The sequence below is a fragment of the Ornithodoros turicata genome, unplaced genomic scaffold, assembly GCF_037126465.1.
Source record: "Ornithodoros turicata isolate Travis unplaced genomic scaffold, ASM3712646v1 ctg00000895.1, whole genome shotgun sequence".
NCBI classification, from domain to species: Eukaryota; Metazoa; Arthropoda; class Arachnida; order Ixodida; family Argasidae; genus Ornithodoros; species Ornithodoros turicata.
In genome coordinates this window covers 156,688-174,890 of record NW_026999412.1, presented here as the reverse complement: position 1 = coordinate 174,890, position 18,203 = coordinate 156,688, and the positions used below count along the sequence as shown (strand labels likewise).

General features: G+C 45.4%; 1 long non-coding RNA gene across 1 annotated transcript; it reads left to right on the top strand.

The window, feature by feature from the left end:
* Positions 1–7,291: 7,291 nt before the first annotated feature.
* LOC135375560 (uncharacterized) lies at positions 7,292–11,579 on the top strand. Its single transcript, XR_010417279.1, has 3 exons — positions 7,292–7,462; positions 9,533–9,780; positions 11,118–11,579. It is a non-coding gene; the product is annotated as an uncharacterized LOC135375560 (long non-coding RNA).
* Positions 11,580–18,203: the final 6,624 nt, after the last annotated feature.

The window sequence follows — 18,203 nt, the reverse complement described above, 5'->3', positions numbered from 1 at the left end:
CTCATAGTTCTGCCACCTGCTCCACCTGAAGAGTCACATATAGACTTGTACTGGTAACAAGCCATACAAGTACAGTCTCTGTCCAGCACAGTTGACTCAGAGCACACACCTGCAATACCACAAGTGGACACACAAAGGAGAGAAGCCATACAAGTGTGATCTCTGTTCTGCAGAGTTCACCTGGAGCACTAACCCTACAGCGTCACAAGAAGGCACACACGGGTGAGAAGCCATACATTTAGGGCTCTTTCCTCAGCATTCAGTCACAGCATTACAAGAAGATACACACACGCAAAAAGACATACAAACGTGATCTCTCTCCCTCAGAGTTCTGCCACCTGCTCCACCTGAAGAGTCACATATAGACTTGTACTGGTAACAAGCCATACAAGTACAGTCTCTGTCCAGCACAGTTGACTCAGAGCACACACCTGCAATACCACAAGTGGACACACAAAGGAGAGAAGCCATACAAGTGTGATCTCTGTTCTCAGAGTTCACCCGGAGCATGCACCTACAGCGTCACAAGAAGGCACACACGGGTGAGAAGCCATACATTCGGGCTCTTTCCTCAGCGTTCAGTCACAGCATTACAAGAAGATACACACACAGAAAACACATACAAACGTGATCTCTCTCCCTCAGAGTTCTGCCAGCTGCTCCACCTGAAGAGTCACATATAGACTTGTGCTGGTAACAAGCCAAACAAGTACAGTCTCTGTCCAGCACAGTTCACTCAGATCACACACCTGCAATAGCACAAGTGGACACACAAAGGAGAGAAGCCATACAAGTGCGATCTCTGTTCTGCAGAGTTCACCTGGAGCACTAACCCTACAGCGCCACAAGAAGGCACACACGGGTGAGAAGCCACCTGAGACACCTCGTCGACGCATTTGTCTGGTTATCACAAGAGCGGCTAAGAGACTTCGAGAATGGAACCAGTATTGGGCACGTTGGAACTGCAACAGGAACACTGTGGTTACCTTCGGGACGAAAACATTCTGGCGCATTTTCCGCACAACGCGGGAAGAAGGCCCTCGCCATTCTGCAGATTCTAAAGACCGTATTTGAGATAGATGAAGAGGGAAGGATTATCTGTCATTCTGGCGTTGTTCCAAGTAGTTCCGTCATCGAGCTTATAAAATACGAACTGCACAATTGATCTCCCTCTTGGTACAAAGGTGACGTTGCAGCCGTTATAAATGCCTACTTGTCATTCGACGGACCTCGTGTTCGTGGAAGAAAATCATGCTAATGGCTGCTTATGTGGATGTATACCATCCTGGTGCTCTAGGATGTGTTCAACGACTCGCATGAGCCATTCGGTGAAAAGCCGGCAAAGGTTGCCAAGTTCCTGGAAACAAGTGGTGTGTACTCTCTCTTCAGAGAACTTAAGCGACCACGTCAGTTCCGGAAGACCATAGTATTGGGTGTGAACGATATATTCCAAATAGATTTCAAAGACCTTCAGAAACTGTTGAGATACAACAAGGGTTTTCGCTGTCTTTTGTTCTGTATCGACGCATTTTCTCGTATGCTTGCTGTAGTGCCTGTGCACAATAAACGAGAGTTTCACAGCTTCTGGTCAAAGCATATAATCATCGTGTTCATAGAACTCTGTCGGCACAACCTATGGATGTCAACAAAGAAAATGAACATTTATTTAGGCAAAAGCTCTATCCTACTCCGAGCAAACTCCCAGAGAAGCCATGTTTTCGTGTTGGCGACCTTGTCAGAATAGCAAAGTCTAGACACCAGTTAGTCAAAAGTTACCTTGGTTCATTTACGCATGAAATTTTTGTGGTGAGAGCAGTCAAGATTGTTTACCCAAATACCTATCTCTTACGTGACCAGCAGGAAGAACCTATTGAAGGTCAATTTTATGCAAGCGACTTAACACGTGTGCAGCCTGGAAAGGGCCACCGCATTATAAAAAGACGTGTTCGGAACGGAAAGGTGCAGTACCTGTTGCAACCTTCTGAAGTCGTAGAAGGACTTGGGTTCCGGAGAACTACCTGCCACCACCGACGACGAAATGACTGGCGATCACTGGTCCGATGTCGAACAGCCAGCCAACGCTGGCGATTCCTGGTCCTAATCGGGTGATGATGTGTGCGGCATGCGGGACGTTACCCAGGATCATCAACTCCAAGGAAAATGTCGCCGTCCTCATACCTGTTGTTGTAGTGACATGTTAGAATGCGGTTCATCGAAGTCAACGGACGACACAGTGCTCGTCGCAGCGTTTAAGACAACCAGAGACATTTTCTTGTTTCAGTCCCTGCCTCTGAACCTTCCCGCCAAAAAGACTGTGTGGGAATCTTCAATGAAAAACATGTGTGGGACTGTGTGGGAAAAACAATATATGCCATGCTACACGGGAAGTGCGAACACCTATCCGACCACCCGTTCGACCTGGTCTCCAAATGGGGAAAACAGATGAGCTCCATATTCAGCTATTACGGTGATCGTGACGTCGCCGTAATGCAACTGGTTAGGGCTGTGCGAGTACTCGAAATTTCGAGTTCGAGTCGAGTCGATCTCATACTCGACTCGAACTCAACTCGACAAATGATGACTCATCAACTTTCGAGTACTCGATATCGTTTCGAGCTCGATTTAGATCCACATTAAAATCTATCACATATAAGATATAACCTGTCACAACGATTCATTCCACCATTTGGAAACACGCATTTGGCGCAGCCGCGATCGCTGTCACACTGTCACAATTGCGCCATCTTTTTTTCACTATTAGCTTCGGCTAACCTCGACTTGGCTACAGACTGAGTAGTGGCTATGAATGGCGAACCGGCTTCAACTGGCTACTGCTGGCATGGAGGCGTCTCGCGCGCGGAAGCGTATCCGACATGGGAGGAGCGCACTTCGTAGTTCCGTTTGTTCGGCCGGACAGTCTGTTTCGGTTCTACTAGTTCATAAAGTGTTCAAAAGAATGAAGAAAGTGCATCTGCACACAACCGAAAAGGGCTGGAAGCCTTGTGTAGGACTACGAAAATTTCCGGTACTAACGCTTCTTTACCGCGCAGAGGCGATCACCGGTGATCGACGCATTATGAGCGGCGCTACTCGGTCCCTAAAGTAGATTTGTACAAGTGGTCACATTTGTTAGATACTATAAACACTACAGAATGAGTTCCATTTTCACTTCTATCTTTTCCTTGTGGTAGAGATTTATAAAGTTGGCCCTGTGCCAAGGAGGCAGTGTGGAGATTCTATCTTGGTTGCGGCGTCGCGTTCCTGCGGCAGACCTCTTTCGCAAATGCGCAATACTCGCGCATTTGAAGCATATTTGAATTAGATTTCGTTTGTTACAACGCAAATAACAACTCTGAAGGTGTTAGACAATCAGATATTTGTCCTGCATGTGTGGGCATATATAACTGTTCTTCCTGTCTCAAAACCAACCGGGACGAATGGAAGAGTGGTGAAATAGCAATAAGTGGTACAACAGGAAAGTTGAGCCTGACACTAATGTTTTCAGCGGAAATTACGATGTTAATTTCCGTTTTACTCCTTCAATGAACTCTCTCACTCAGTTACATGAACAACATGCAGCGTTAACGTTATTTTCCACAACTCATTAACGTATTTTCAGGTATTATTTTTGACAAAGATTGCCGCGTTTTGTATATTTTAGAACTTGTAGACTGATATTTTTGTTCAAAATACAGACAAATCAGACATATCTTCATGAGATTTCTGCTGTTACACCAATTTTTTTGTGTCCCAAAATCAATTTTAGGAATACATGGATAGCTTTGAAATGAATGAATGAAACTTACATCATTCGATAGGGCATTCATTTGGCTACATTTTCCTATATAGCAACATATTTTGAAGTGATACTGTCAGCCACAAAAAAAAAATCTTTGTCAAACCACCGAAAAATGTGTTAAACAACACGTTGTAGACAGACCAGTTTTCCTACCCATAACTTTTAAATCTTTTATGGCTGCAATATTCATTTAGCAATGCTATCCTTAGGTGGCACATTGTTTTCATAAAGCTCTTATAATCTTCATTCATTCCATTTTTTGTTAACTGTAGCACAGAAGAACATTTTTAAGGGGAAGTTGGTCAAAAAGTGGTGCTGCAGCAGCTTGGAATTTTATATCTATCTTCCTGTTTCTACACATTACCTATCATTTAATGGAACGCCAACTACTCGAACTCGACTCGATACTCGAAACAGGGATTTGGTATTACTCGAACTCGACTCGAACTCGAAAATTTTGCTACTCGCACAGCCCTACAACTGGTGGCCGAAAGTCTATGTATCATGTACTACGCAATGAAGACCGGCTACCATTACCTGGCTGTGTACATAAACGACATCACAATTGACCTGTTGCAAAATAGGTTGTCACCCAAAGATGCTTACCAATAAATATTGAAATCCATGAAGAGTTGTCTCATTTTACTGTAGGTACACCCAGGGAAAACCTCGGAGATCCCAGTTGGTGTTAGCATTCGAACCCACTACCTCCTAGTTTTCAGCACTGCCACTGAGTCTGACGTTTGTGCGGCGACCGTTTTCACCTACATATGTCCTACCACATGAGATTGGTGTCTTGTATGTAACTCCTTCAGCACATTGCACGCACTTCTTCTTGTGTCTCACATTGCACTCCGTCAACCCGCTCGTTGGTGGTAGCCAAGGTAGTGGGTTCGAATCCTACCATTGGCTGGGCTCTCCGACGTTTTCGCTGGGTGTTCCGAATAGGATTAACGTTAGCACAGTTTCCTCTGAAGTCGACCCAGGATGCATACTGACCCCCTTGTCCCCTACTCCTTCTTGCTCTCCTTTCGCCACCTGTGCACATGTGTATGCTGCTCATAGCCACAGTTGCTTTGCGGCGCTAACACAAAATAAAAAAAAGAAAGAAAAACGTCGCACTCAGTCGTCGCTTCGTGGTTGTTAATCCTAGAACATAACTTCCCTACCTTGCTCTGTGCCGTGAAAACGACGGGAGCTTCGTGTCGCTCAGCCACTTTCTTGATGTTGTGAGATAAACCATGTACGTACGGAATGGAAATTGGCCGAATGCGGCCAAACACATGTTATGGGGAAGATATATGTGTAAGCAGTCCGTCGATCAGTGCTCCACCACTGACACCAGTTCATTCACCACTTTATTAACTGGATAATGTCAAACAAAAGGCAGGATATTTGTTGAAAAATTTCGCATACTTATTAGTGGTATGAGTAGTACGCTTTAATTAAACTGAACAATGCACCCGTGCACTCTTCAGGCTGATTCTCTGTGCGGACAAGAAGATGAGGCTAGAGGGAAGTATGCGTTCTGGAACTCTTGAGGATGTTGCTAGTGTCCTCGCTTCCTTCAGCTCGCTCTGGCTTATTCGACTGAACGTGTGTAAACGACATTCAGTTGTCACTTTGCCTTTGACATTCACACAACCCCGAACTGTTTCACTGGTGAGCTGTTCAGCAGAACACATAGCTGATGTGCGGACATGACAGATGAAACAGACTTTGGAAATTAGCGAATACGATGGAATGACACATATTACTCATCACGCAAATGCTTTGGAAAGTACACAGTTTACGTAGTTGTTCCACACATCAAGTGTAATGGAACCGCTGGTCGCACAAGTGCGACCTACGTTTCCATTGCTTCTTTCTACCCTAGTAAAAATTCCAGCTGGAAATGCAGTGGGAATTCCAGCTGGATTATTGGACTGGTTCTAGCCTGGAATATGACTGGATCTAGCCTGGAAACAGGCTGGTTCCGGCCTGGAATTTGACTGGATCTAGCCTGTTAACGGGCTTGTACCAGGCTAGAAACAGGCTGCATCCAGCCGGAGAAAGACTGGTCTAGAACTTAGATGGGTAGAAATCCAGCGAGTGGACGCAGGCTGGAACAAGGCTAGATATGCAGCATGTCTAGACTGTCTGATTATCGGATCCCGATGTTGGAGTGCTTCCACTTCAGCCTACCTTCTACTGGAACCCATGTTCCAAGGCAGGAGGTTCTGCTCAAGTAGAAGCAACTTATACAAGATAACTTGCTGCACAAAGCAGAAACTGGAAGCACGCTAACAAATGAATATAGTGACAATCAGCAATAAATTCAAATAATTATTTTAACAAGAATAACTAGCACCCCATAACAGGTATGATAACAGATATACTACAAATAGTGTACATGCAGCAACAGTTGCAACAGTATGAAACGATAATGTGAGATCACACAATTTGATGCAAAGTTTGATGCATGTGCAAAATCACAAAGGTCACTTCTCAGTCGCTCTTTCTCATTTAACTCTCCGACAAGGTAAGTCCGTCCCGTGCAAGCGGGACAATGACACATCATGAAGGCAGTTCAGATAACTTAAATAAGTATCGGGTCACTACTGCACCTCTTGGTTCAGATTTACGACTTAAGGATCAACCGTACTACACACGCCGCTTACCCTTTGTCGTAATAGAGCTCATGCACGGGTTCAGGAACAAAATGCATAACACGACTTCACAAATGCAAACACGCTCACACTTTTATATGGTCGGCGAAGGTGAAATGCATTAGGAAACATCTAAATTACCAGGCTGCGCCTTAGACATTAACACGACAACCGACGTTTCCCAATTCAAAGCAGATTCTGAGTTGATGTCGATGGCGGTTGGTCGCATGTTACCATGAGAGCATTGTGGCTATAGTTTCGGTTTGACAGACCGGGAAAGTTCACGTCTCGCAGCGTAAAGCCAATCAACAATATTTTTTTTTGCAATCTACTCATGTACATGGAGTTCTCTGCATAACCTTGCACACTTTTGGGTATTCTTTTATTTTTTTCTTTTCTTTTTTTATTTTTTTTCATTACATTTGGGCATAAATTATTTGCACACATTTTTTAACATTAATTTCGGCTTTTTCTTTGCCATATATAAGCCAACATTATCTTCACAGCGTTCGCAGCGAAGAATCTCAGACAATCCAGCGTACTCGCTAAAACATCCCATTTCCAGCACGGCTCCAGCACGGAACCATCCTGGTTTCCGAATGGAAGTTGGAAGGTTTGAGAATGGAAATTCAAACAGCACTAGACCCAGCATGGAAACAGCCTTGGCCAGCCCAGCTCCAGCCTGGGATGGCTTTTCCAGGCTGGTTCCACAGTGGATCCAGGCTGTTTTCTTTACTAGGGAATCAAATCAAATCTAATCTGCCCCGCAGGGGGCACCGGCTTCGGCTGGTGTTTGGTGAGTGGCGCCACCACGGACCCCAGCACCCAGTCCCAAGGTGTTACCTACCGTGCCGAGGGGATGAAAGGTGAAGGGAGAGAAACCATGAACGGAGGCGGTCGAGGTTTTGGTCAAACCCCGGCCGATGGGTTTTCAGTAACTCCGGGACCTTTCCACATGTATGGACGTGAAGTGTGGGAGACAGTTTTGGATCGTCCAGCTCTAAATACCGCATGGGTAAAAAATCTTCTTCTAAATCTTTGATCGGGGGCGGTAAGCGCCCTCGCACCGATGGCTTACAAACTGTGCTATTGAACACGCCAAACAACACACCAAAGTTCATTGTCCTGACTAGTGCTGGCCCTGAGCCCACTCCTTTAGGTAAAATGTCGCCCTTTTTCATCGAAAAAGCGGTTGCATCACTTTCAAAAAATGTGACAGAGATCAAACGCATGAGGTCTGGCGACTTACTGCTCAAATGTGTATCCGAAAGGGATAGCAAAACAATTCTGAACGCGACAGAGATGATGGGGCACAAGATCTCAGCTTCTTTACATAAGACCCTGAATACATGTCGAGGCGTCATTTCCCTGTCTGAACTGATCGATGTGCCAGCTGAAGATATTCTGGTGAACTTGAAAGACCAACAAGTTATAGACGTCCGCAAGATAAAAATCAGACGAAACAACGAATATATTACCACTAGGAACGTTATACTTACGTTTGACACACCGGTGCTACCTGAGAAGCTTAAGGTGGGGTACCTAACAACCGACGTTAGGCCTTACATACCCAACCCTCTTCGTTGCTTTAAGTGCAACCGCTTTGGACACGCTGCAGGTGCATGTACAGGTCGCCCCTGTTGCGCACGTTGTGGGCAGGAGGGACACGAAACCAAGGAATGTGATCGTGCTGAACATTGTGTCAATTGTTCTGAAAACCACCCCTCTTATTCTCGGTCTTGTCCAAAATGGAAAGCCGAAAAAGAGGTTCTACATCTTAAAGTGACACTTAATATAAGTTACATTGAGGCAAGAAAAAGGGTGTCACCATTTTTGTTCGGAAACAAATCTTATGCAGACAAGGCTAAGGAGAAACCAAGAATGATAACACGCGCAACACAAACACAGGTACAATCCACCAAAACGCAAACTGACATCACACCCACTGTCTTACCAACTACATCCATGATGCCACCTGAAGCTGTGGTGTCACAACTGTCATCGTCCTCCGTGGAGAAAATCTCTATGGATTGTGACGATGACTCGAGCTCGGAACGCTCATTCGTGAGCACGAGCTCACAATCACAGAAAAAGACTGTCAAGGGTTTGTCTGGGAGTGGTTCGCTCCCAGACATCTCTGACAAGGAACTGGCAGAGGCCAGGAAGAAAACCCCTCGACAGAAAATAACTGCGCCAAAAAAGTAGGAAATGAAAGCACAGTCCTCTGATTCGAGGTACTTAGATTTAATCTTTTTTCTCTTTCTTTCGTACATTATGGGCCAAACAATCCTCCATTGGAACTGTCGGGGTCTTATTGCAAATGTCGATGACATAAAAGACCTCTTCGAGGAACATAGGGCGGTTTGTTTTTGCTTACAGGAGACAAATTTACACCCACAAAGCATAAACCCCTTTCGGAGATACACCGTGTTCAGAAAGGATCGTTTAGGGTGCGCGCGCGCATCGGGAGGTGTGGCTGTCGTTGTCCCGCAGTCTGTACCTGCAAGGGCCGTACCCCTCGTGACGAACCTAGAGGCCGTTGCCGCTCAAGTATGTCTCGAACGGGTAATTACTGTCTGCACTCTGTACTTACCGCCAGCAGAAAACATAGACCAAGCAGAGTTTGAACAGTTATGTGATCAGCTTCCTCAGCCCTTCATGATTCTCGGGGACCTTAACGCCCATAATCCGCTGTGGGGCAGCTCAAGGCTCGACAGTCGTGGCAAGCTAATTGAAAGGGTTTTACTTTCAAAGCAGCTCTGCCTTTTGAACACTGGTCTCCCAACGTACATAAATTCTGCCACTCAGACATTTTCACCCCTAGATATTTCTTTGTGCAGCCCCTCTCTGTATTATAATGTCAATTGGGATGTGCAAGCAAACCCTCGCGGTAGCGACCATTTTCCAGTTGTAGTTAGATTTCCTGGTCCAACAAGTAGCTTAAGAACACGACCGCCTCGATGGAACCTTTCCCGCGCGGATTGGAGTAATTTTAAGAAAACAGTTGATTTGTCATCTCTGTCTCTTGAGAGAGGAGATATTGAAGAAACAAACAGAGTGGTGACTGATACGATCATAAATGCAGCTGTTCTATCCATTCCACAAACGTCTGGGAACCTGCCAAAGCGCTCCAAGCCTTGGTGGAACACCGACTGCAAGGATACACGGAAGGAGCAAAATCGGGCATGGAGTATCTTTCGCAAATATCCAACCACAACAAACCTAATCCGGTTTAAAAAGGCTAGGGCTAAAGCCCGTTGGACACGGCGCCAAGCCAAAAAAGCGTCGTGGAAGGATTTTGTCTCAAGTCTGAATAACAACACACCTTCAAAGGTAATTTGGGACAGGCTCCGAAAAGTAAAGGGAGATTATGCTAGTTTTTCTGTTCCTCTATTACAAGTAAATGGCGTGGTGTGCCAAAACGTGCAAGAACAGGCAGACGCCCTTGGAGAACACTTTCAGAGCATATCGAGCTCTTCACATTATAGCGCTGACTTCCTTAAAATCAAGGAACAGTCAGAGAAGCAGACCATCCCCCCTGGATCTGGCAATGGGTACACTTATAACTCCTTATTTACAATGACAGAACTGCTGAGGGCCCTATCACGCAGAAAGGTTACTGCACCAGGTCCAGATCGTGTGACATACAGCATGCTAGAAAACCTATCCAATTCCTCGTTAGAATGTGTTTTAGATTTCTTCAACACCGTATGGCGAGAAGGATCACTTCCTTCTGGTTGGAAAGTAGCGACCATAATCCCGCTGTTGAAGCCAGGAAAGGATTCATCAGATCCATCTAGCTGTAGGCCCATAGCGCTCACAAGTTGTTTGGGAAAGACTTTTGAACGCATGGTGAACAACCGGCTCATATATTTTTTAGAGGAAAATAACTGCTTGGATCGATACCAATGTGGCTTTAGGGCTGCACGGTCGACAACGGACCACCCTTTGCGCCTTGAAACAACAATTAGGGAGGCTTTTGTAAGAAGTAGGCATTGTGTCAGTGTATTTTTTGACCTGCACAAGGCCTATGACACCACATGGCGGTACGGTATTGTTCGAGACTTGTATGCAATGGGACTTCGCGGTCGCATGCTGCGCTGTATTTTGAACTTCCTCGAAGGGAGAACTTTCAGAGTCCAGGTGGGAACAACACTGTCCCGACCATTTGTACAGGAGAATGGTGTCCCACAGGGGTCAGTTCTAAGTGTCACTCTCTTTATCGTGAAAATGAACTCAATAGCAAAAGTAATTCCTCCTTCTATTAAGTACTCGTTGTACGTTGATGACGTGCAGATTTCCTATTGCTCTTCAAATGTGTCTGCATGTGAGCGCCAGCTCCAGCTGGCAATCAACAGGTTAGTGAAGTGGTCAAATGAAAATGGCTTTCAGTTCTCTCCTGAAAAGACTGTTTGTGTCCACTTTTCGAGGCTTCGGGGAGTTTTCCCTGAGCCAGTTTTGAAGTTGCGCAGTCACCCAATTAATGTACAGCCTGAGCACAAATTTCTCGGGCTTATCTTTGACAAAAAACTGACATTTCTGCCACACATGAAACAACTCAAGAATAAGTGCATTAAATCCCTTAGCATTCTAAAGGTACTTTCACACCGGTCCTGGGGAGCAGATCGCGAAGTACTGAATCGCATCTACATCTCCACTGTCCTTTCTAGATTGGACTATGGATGCGCTGTTTATGGGTCGGCTCGACCAACTGCTTTGAAGATACTCGATCCGATACATCACCAGGGACTACGCTTAGTCCTTGGCGCATTCAGAACATCGCCAGTGGAGAGTTTGTATGTCGAGTCGAACCACTGGTCACTCGCAAGACGGAGGTTTTTTCTTAGCGCCACATATGCACTTAGGGTTCGGTGTTACCCCCAACATCCAGCGCTCGAATGTGTGCAGGACACTCAATACAAGCAACAATTTTTGAATAAACCGTCACAATTACTTCCTTTTTGTATGCGCATCTCTCAGGAAGTTAAACGATGCAACTTTGCTGAATACGATTACAAGGTAATGGAATTTAAGCAAAGGCTGCCTCCATGGCATCCACCTCCAAGTTTCAACAAGTCACTAACAAAATTCAAGAAATCTGACACCTCACAGGCTGTTTTGTTACAAGAATTCCTTCATCTTCGAGAAAGCTTCAGCAAGCACACAGAGTTTTACACTGACGGTTCAAAAACCAGCTGCCATGGTTAGCTGCCACATTCGTGCGCCATGGTTACGGGTTCACACACGAGCTCACACCGTCTCAGAACCAGCATGTCTATTTTTACCGCAGAACTGTATGCGATAATTTTAGCACTCAAGTACATATTGAACAATGAAATTACATCATCTGTAGTGTATACAGACTCTCTGAGCTCACTGCAAGCTATTTGCAACTTGCACCCAACTAAGGATTTGCTTGTTCACCATGCGAGGTGTTTAGCGAGTATGATCTCGGAGAGGTCTTACAACCTGATGTTCTGCTGGGTACCCAGCCATGTCGGGATACCTGGTAATGAGAAAGCCGATAGTGTTGCCACAAGTGCACTAACTGAAGATATAACCCCTCTTGAGGCCCCGATGCAGGATATTAGACGGGCATTAAGAAACGTCATCAATGATCAGTGGCAGATATTTTGGGACACGCAGGATAAAAATAAGTTACATTCTGTCAAGCCTAATCTCGGGAGAAACTTATCTCCACTTCCAAACCGTCTGCATGAGGTGGTACATTGTCGGCTAAGGTTGGGTCATACATTCCTTACTCACGGGTACTTGTTGCGGCGTGAGGACGCCCCGGAGTGTGACCACTGTGGGGGGGCGCTTTCTGTTATGCACATCCTCATTACATGTCCATCCTATGAAGATGTTCGTCGACGTCACTTCTATCGATTTTACAGATATTGTTTACCGTTTCACCCGGCCCTTTTGCTGGGTGATGAGGCTGAAGTACCTTTTACAGCTGTGTATGAATATTTCAAGGACATCCAGCTAATTGGTCTCTTGTGATCTCATACTGCTATTTTAGTAATTTTATCATATGTGGTAACTGTCTCCGGTAGTTCTTAAATAATCATCTCTGATTTTACGTTTGCCATCGTACATACCATTGCTTGGCGCTCTATAGCCTTGGTAGCTTTTGCGCTAATAAACCCTAATTATCATCATCAAATCTAATCTGACAGCTAAGCTATTCCTGCTCGGAAAATGGACAATGAGAAGTGAACAACACTTTAGGTTGCATGATGGGACATTTGTATTTTCGAGAAATGGGTTTCTAGCCATGAAACTGCACTGCACGCTTTTCACGATTGTCTCGTTCTCGGCGCTTTGCGGCACAGAGTTGAGGAGCTGTATGAGTTCCACAGGTTTGCAGCAACATTCAAACGCTCCTTCAACACCCCCTTCGAATCTGGGATAGACGGCAGTTCACTCTCTTAGCTGTGGAGGTACACTACCAAGTGTGAATAGCGGTACACAGCAGTCGCGCTCCTGGGCCGCCACACGTTGTAAGCCTCGTTCGAGTGGGTGCTCGCACGGTTCTACTCACGGAGAGAGAAGTTTGTGGTGCTGTGGAGTTCATAAGATGCTGGCGGCTAACTTCGTCTGTGGTCTTTGAATAAACGCATGGAAAATGTGTTTTTCCTCTACTAGGCATTACTGTCCTTCATGCCGTTATCCCGTACACAGCTGTCCGCAGTCTTGGTGTATTACATGGCGACGACAAGCACAAACAGCAATCCTTAACGTGACGTGATTTCACAGGGAGGTGTTGGTACTGCACTAGTTCTAGTTTTAGTCCTAGTTTGTTGAGATAGTTATGTGGAAGCTTGTCCTTGTTACAGGACTTCCGCCTCGATGCCAATTCACAGTATTGATCTGAACACGACAACGGATTGAGATACCTTGTGCAGGCAGGCGTTGAACGCTGCAATTAGAGCTTAGCACTCGTCTTAAGCCTTTTCAATGTGCAGTCGTACGTTTAGCATTTGCCTTTTCTCCGAGGTTGTGTACGAAGTTTCAGCGCTTCGTAAGCGCTCCCGCATGTGTAGACTTGTTTAGCAGTGTCTTTCTTCTTGAATTTTTTACCCACCACTAGCATTTTGTAGTTCTCTGCCTTTCACACGTAGAGCCACAATGGTGGCGTCATCTGGTGTGATGCCTTTCATCCAGGTGGCCACCTGTCTTCAATCTCTGTATCTGCTGAGTGTCAACAAGCAACAAAAGCACCGGTCACTTGGCTAATCCGGAGCGATTCCTCCAATGCAGCATAGTTCATTTTCAAATAAATTGTTTCTCTCCAGTCTATTTCTATCTATTTCTTTCTTTTTATGACCGCTAGTTGCCCACAACGCACAGAGTGCTCCTCATTTAGTGTGGTGACTCAGTGAAGGATGCTCATTAGTGTAGGGAGCCTTAACTAGCTCTAACTGCTAATTTAATGGTGTCCAGACCCCGTGTGTGTTGTGGGCGGCTAGTGCTCTGTGCTTACTACTGTAGACTACAAATATTCGTTTTCAATTTGAAAAACAAAAGAAAGCTAGCCGGTGTGCTCTTAAAACAATACTGTACTACTTATGGGATGGCTGGACGCAGAGAGGTCACCGTGCATCCATGCGCCACATAATGTAGTTCATCTTCCCATTCTACTTCCATATTGATTGTTAAGATTGGCTGCATAACACTACGCGCCCGCAGAAAGTGCGCTCTCCTACCGACACTACTACTGATAGTGTACAGTGGCGCTGCGGTATTTCTACTTGAGCTGTCTCCAATGGTGTATGCAGTTTTATTTTTTTTTTTATTTGGTCATATGTTAAAGACCCAAAGGGTACTACATAACGGAGGAGGGAACTGTACCACAGGTGCGCAAGTAAAGAAAAGGAGCAAGCAGAACGTGACATGAATTGTAATGGTCAACACCACAAACATTATAAGAATATTAACTTGGTAACAGTAATACAAGGTAACACTTGCGCTCTCGTTCTCTGTGGTACACTGAGGAAATTCGTCATACAAGATACACAAGGGCAACTAGCCATCAACAAATCGTCTTACTGCAGCTTTAAAATCCTGAGGGTCACGGAGATCAACAATGGACTGGGGAAGAGCATTCCAGGCCTTAGCCGCCCGAGGGCAAAATGAGTAGAGAAAGAAATCGTGGTTGCAGTGAGTCATCCCTACCTTGTAGAAATGATCCACCCTGGGAGAAATAAATGATGCTCTCAACAGTAGCTCAGAGTGTAACATGTGGTTATGAAAAATCTTATGAAATAGGCACAGACTGGAAACCATTCGACGCCTGCTGAGATTAATGATAGAAAGCTGAGTTTTCATGCTTGATATACTATTCTGGGAACTGAACTCGTTATAAATGAAGCGGACAGCTCGATTCTGTACTGCTTCGAGAGCATGCGCATATGTGACTTGGTATGGATCCCAAGAGGGATGGATATTGGAGAGGCGTACTCAAGCTTAGACCTTATAAGAGTGGTGTAAGCAAGTTTTTTTACTGACAGTGGGCTCAAGCGAAGATTGCGACGTATGAATCCTAGAGATCGGTTGGCGCTAGAAATGATATGAGATAAGTGTTCTGGGCCCGCTTGCACGAAACAAACTTAGTGTAATACTTAACGAGTTCTCCACTTAGTGTAGTGCCGGAGCCGTAAGTGACTTGCACGAAACTTCTGCAACACTAAAGTGGTGGCGCTCGCTCCGCGCAATTTAGGACGCTGGCCAAGGGTCGTAGGAGCACCCTAAACTATACCGCACTAAAGCTTAGGACTAACATGTCAGCCGCTATGAACCGTGTATCGAAGATTCGTCGTCGGCCCCAACTGTGTCTCGCAATACAGTACGCATTTTCCTCGCAATACTAACAACGTCTCATTTTTTTATGCTGTGGGTGCCGTACGTTTTGTGCTTTTCGTTAGCAACATCTCTCAAAATGATCGCCGCACGCGAAGTGCCTCTCACCGGCACTGCCGTTGGCGATAAGTTCCCAATCATTGAGCAACTCGAGACATACTTCGGGCCACAGGCTTTATTTTATTTAATAAAAGTTCGCAACAAGTGACCTAACTCGTTCTTGCAGCTACAATGATAGTACAATACCTTATTTTGGTTCTACAAACTGTTTGCGTGCGGCGGCAGAAGCAGACGACTTCCCAGAATCCAAACATGCCGTGACGCACGACTTCCTGGGATGAACTCCGGAAGTTCTCTTTCTACCAATGAGAGCCTCCGAAAACTGCCACTGCTCGTAGCCACGATCCACTTTAGAATACTTGACTTAGGGCGGTCGTCGAAGTGTTCGTGCAAGCCACTTAACCGCAACCCTAAACTTAGTGCACTAACGCGTTAGTGCACTAAGTTTAGGGTTGCGGTTAAGTGGCTTGCACGAACACTTCGACGACCGCCCTAAGTCAAGTATTCTAAAGTGGATCGTGGCTACGAGCAGTAGCAGTTTTCGGAGGCTCTCATTGGTAGAAAGAGAACTTCCGGAGTTCATCCCAGGAAGTCGTGCTGGTCGTGCGTCACGGCAGGTTTGGATTCTGGGAAGTCGTCTGCTTCTGCCGTCGCACGTAAACAGTTTGTAGAACCAAAATAAGGTATTGTACTATCATTGTAGCTGCAAGAACGAGTTAGGTCATTTGTTGCGTGCTTTTGTTAAATAAAATAAAGCCTGTGGCCCAAAGTATGTCTCGAATTGCTCGATGATTGGGAACTTATCGCCAACGGCAGTGCCGGTGAGAGGCACTTCGCGTGCGGCGATCATTTTGAGAGATGTTGCTAACGAAAAGCACAACACGTACGGCACCCACTGCATAAAAAAATGAGACGTTGTTAGTATTGCGAGGAAAATGCGTACTGTATTGCGAGATACAGTTGGGGCAAACGACGAATCTTCGATACACGGTTCATAGCGGCCGACATGTTAGTCCTAAGCTTTAGTGCGGTAGTTTAGGGTGCTCTTAGGACCCTTGGCCAGCGTCCTAAATTGCGCGGAGCGAGCGCCGCCACTTTAGTGTTGTAGAAGTTTCGTGCAAGCGACTTACGGCTCCGGCACTACACTAAGTGGCGAACTCGTTAAGTATCACACTAAGTTTGTTTCGTGCAAGCGGGCCCTGACCATGACAAATTACAAGACAGATGAAGGTCAAGGTACTTGTAAGAGGAAACACGTTCTATTTCATAACGACCCAGAAGATATGTAAACGCATGCCCTGAAGACACTGTGCGAGAGAAGGTCATGACCTTACCTTTGTTGATATTAATTTGCATCTGCCAGGTATTGCACCACTCAGATATTTTATCTAAGTCAGACTGAAGAATCTGATACTCGCTCAAAGCTGTTACGAACTGAACAATAAACGACACAATCATCGGCGAAAAGTCGAACTCGAGAAGATAAACCAACTGGGAGGTCATTAATAAAGATTAAGAAAAGTAAGGGACCCATAACTGATCCCTGGGCTATTCCGGATGTAACGGTCGCTAGAGAAGATGAAACGCCATGGGCGGTGACAAATTGCTTTCGGTTCGCGAGAAAGTTGCGGATCTAGATAAGAACAGATGGATCGCTATTAAGTCGAGAAAGTTTCTGAAGAAGGCGATGATGTGGCACCCTGTCGAACGCTTTCGCGAAATCAAGGAATACCGCATCCACCTGACCCCCAGTGTCAAGAATGGAAAGTATATCATGGGTTAGACCTGCCAGTTGCGTCTCACACGATATCCTCTACGGAAACCATGCTGAAAAGTGTAGAAAAACTCATTCGCCTCAAGAAAGCTTGTCATGTGCTTGACGGTAATATGCTCCAAAAATTTGCAAGGAAGGGAAGTAAGAGATATTGGCCTGTAGTTAGATGGGCTGTGCTTGTCTCCGGATTTATATACTGGAATGATCTTCCCCACAAGCCGGTCGCTGGGGATATCACCGGTCACAAGAGATTGTTCCAAAATTAAGACCAAGTATTTAGCTGATGTGTACTTGGTATTTTTCAAAAGTTTTGAGTTTATGCCATCCATGCCACATGACGAAGATAGTTTACAGTTATCGATAAGTTTTACAATGCCATTGTAATCGATATGAAATGCAGACATTCTTGGTAAGTCGTAGAGAGGCGCAAGTGGCATACATGACATATCCTCGGTAGTGAACACCGATACGAAGTAATCATTTAAGATATCTACACATTTGTCGCTATGCACTACCGACTTGGAAGAGTCAAGCAAATGTATTTCATAGCTAACATTTGGGTTAATCACCCTCCATAATCGTTTGGGGTTGCGTTGCAGCAATGAGGGTAAGGTTTGCTGATAAAACCTAGTCTTAGCAGATGTTAAAGAGGATACAAAATCTTGGCATGGTGATATTTCTGCCATGCACTTGGGGACCTAGAACGTTTAGCCTTCCTAAGCATACGCTTCTTCCTAGAACCGAGGCGCTTCAAGTTATTGTTAAACCATGGAGCTGTGGGAGAGGAGGTGACGGTAAACGTCGGTATGTAGCGACTTTCAAGATATCCTAGCTTATCTCTAAATAGGTTCCAATTTTCGGCGACGGACCGGTGCAGAAAGTCAGTAACATACTCAGCATAATAAGACGAAAGTTCACATTTAATTGCCTCAAAATCCGCCATACGGTAGTCCTTGATTATTTTTTTAAGTTTTCCCACTCTGCGGGACGCGGTGCGAAGGTGGAACGATAAAAATGTGTGGTCACTTGGGCCATCAAAAGAGCAGAGATCAGATAT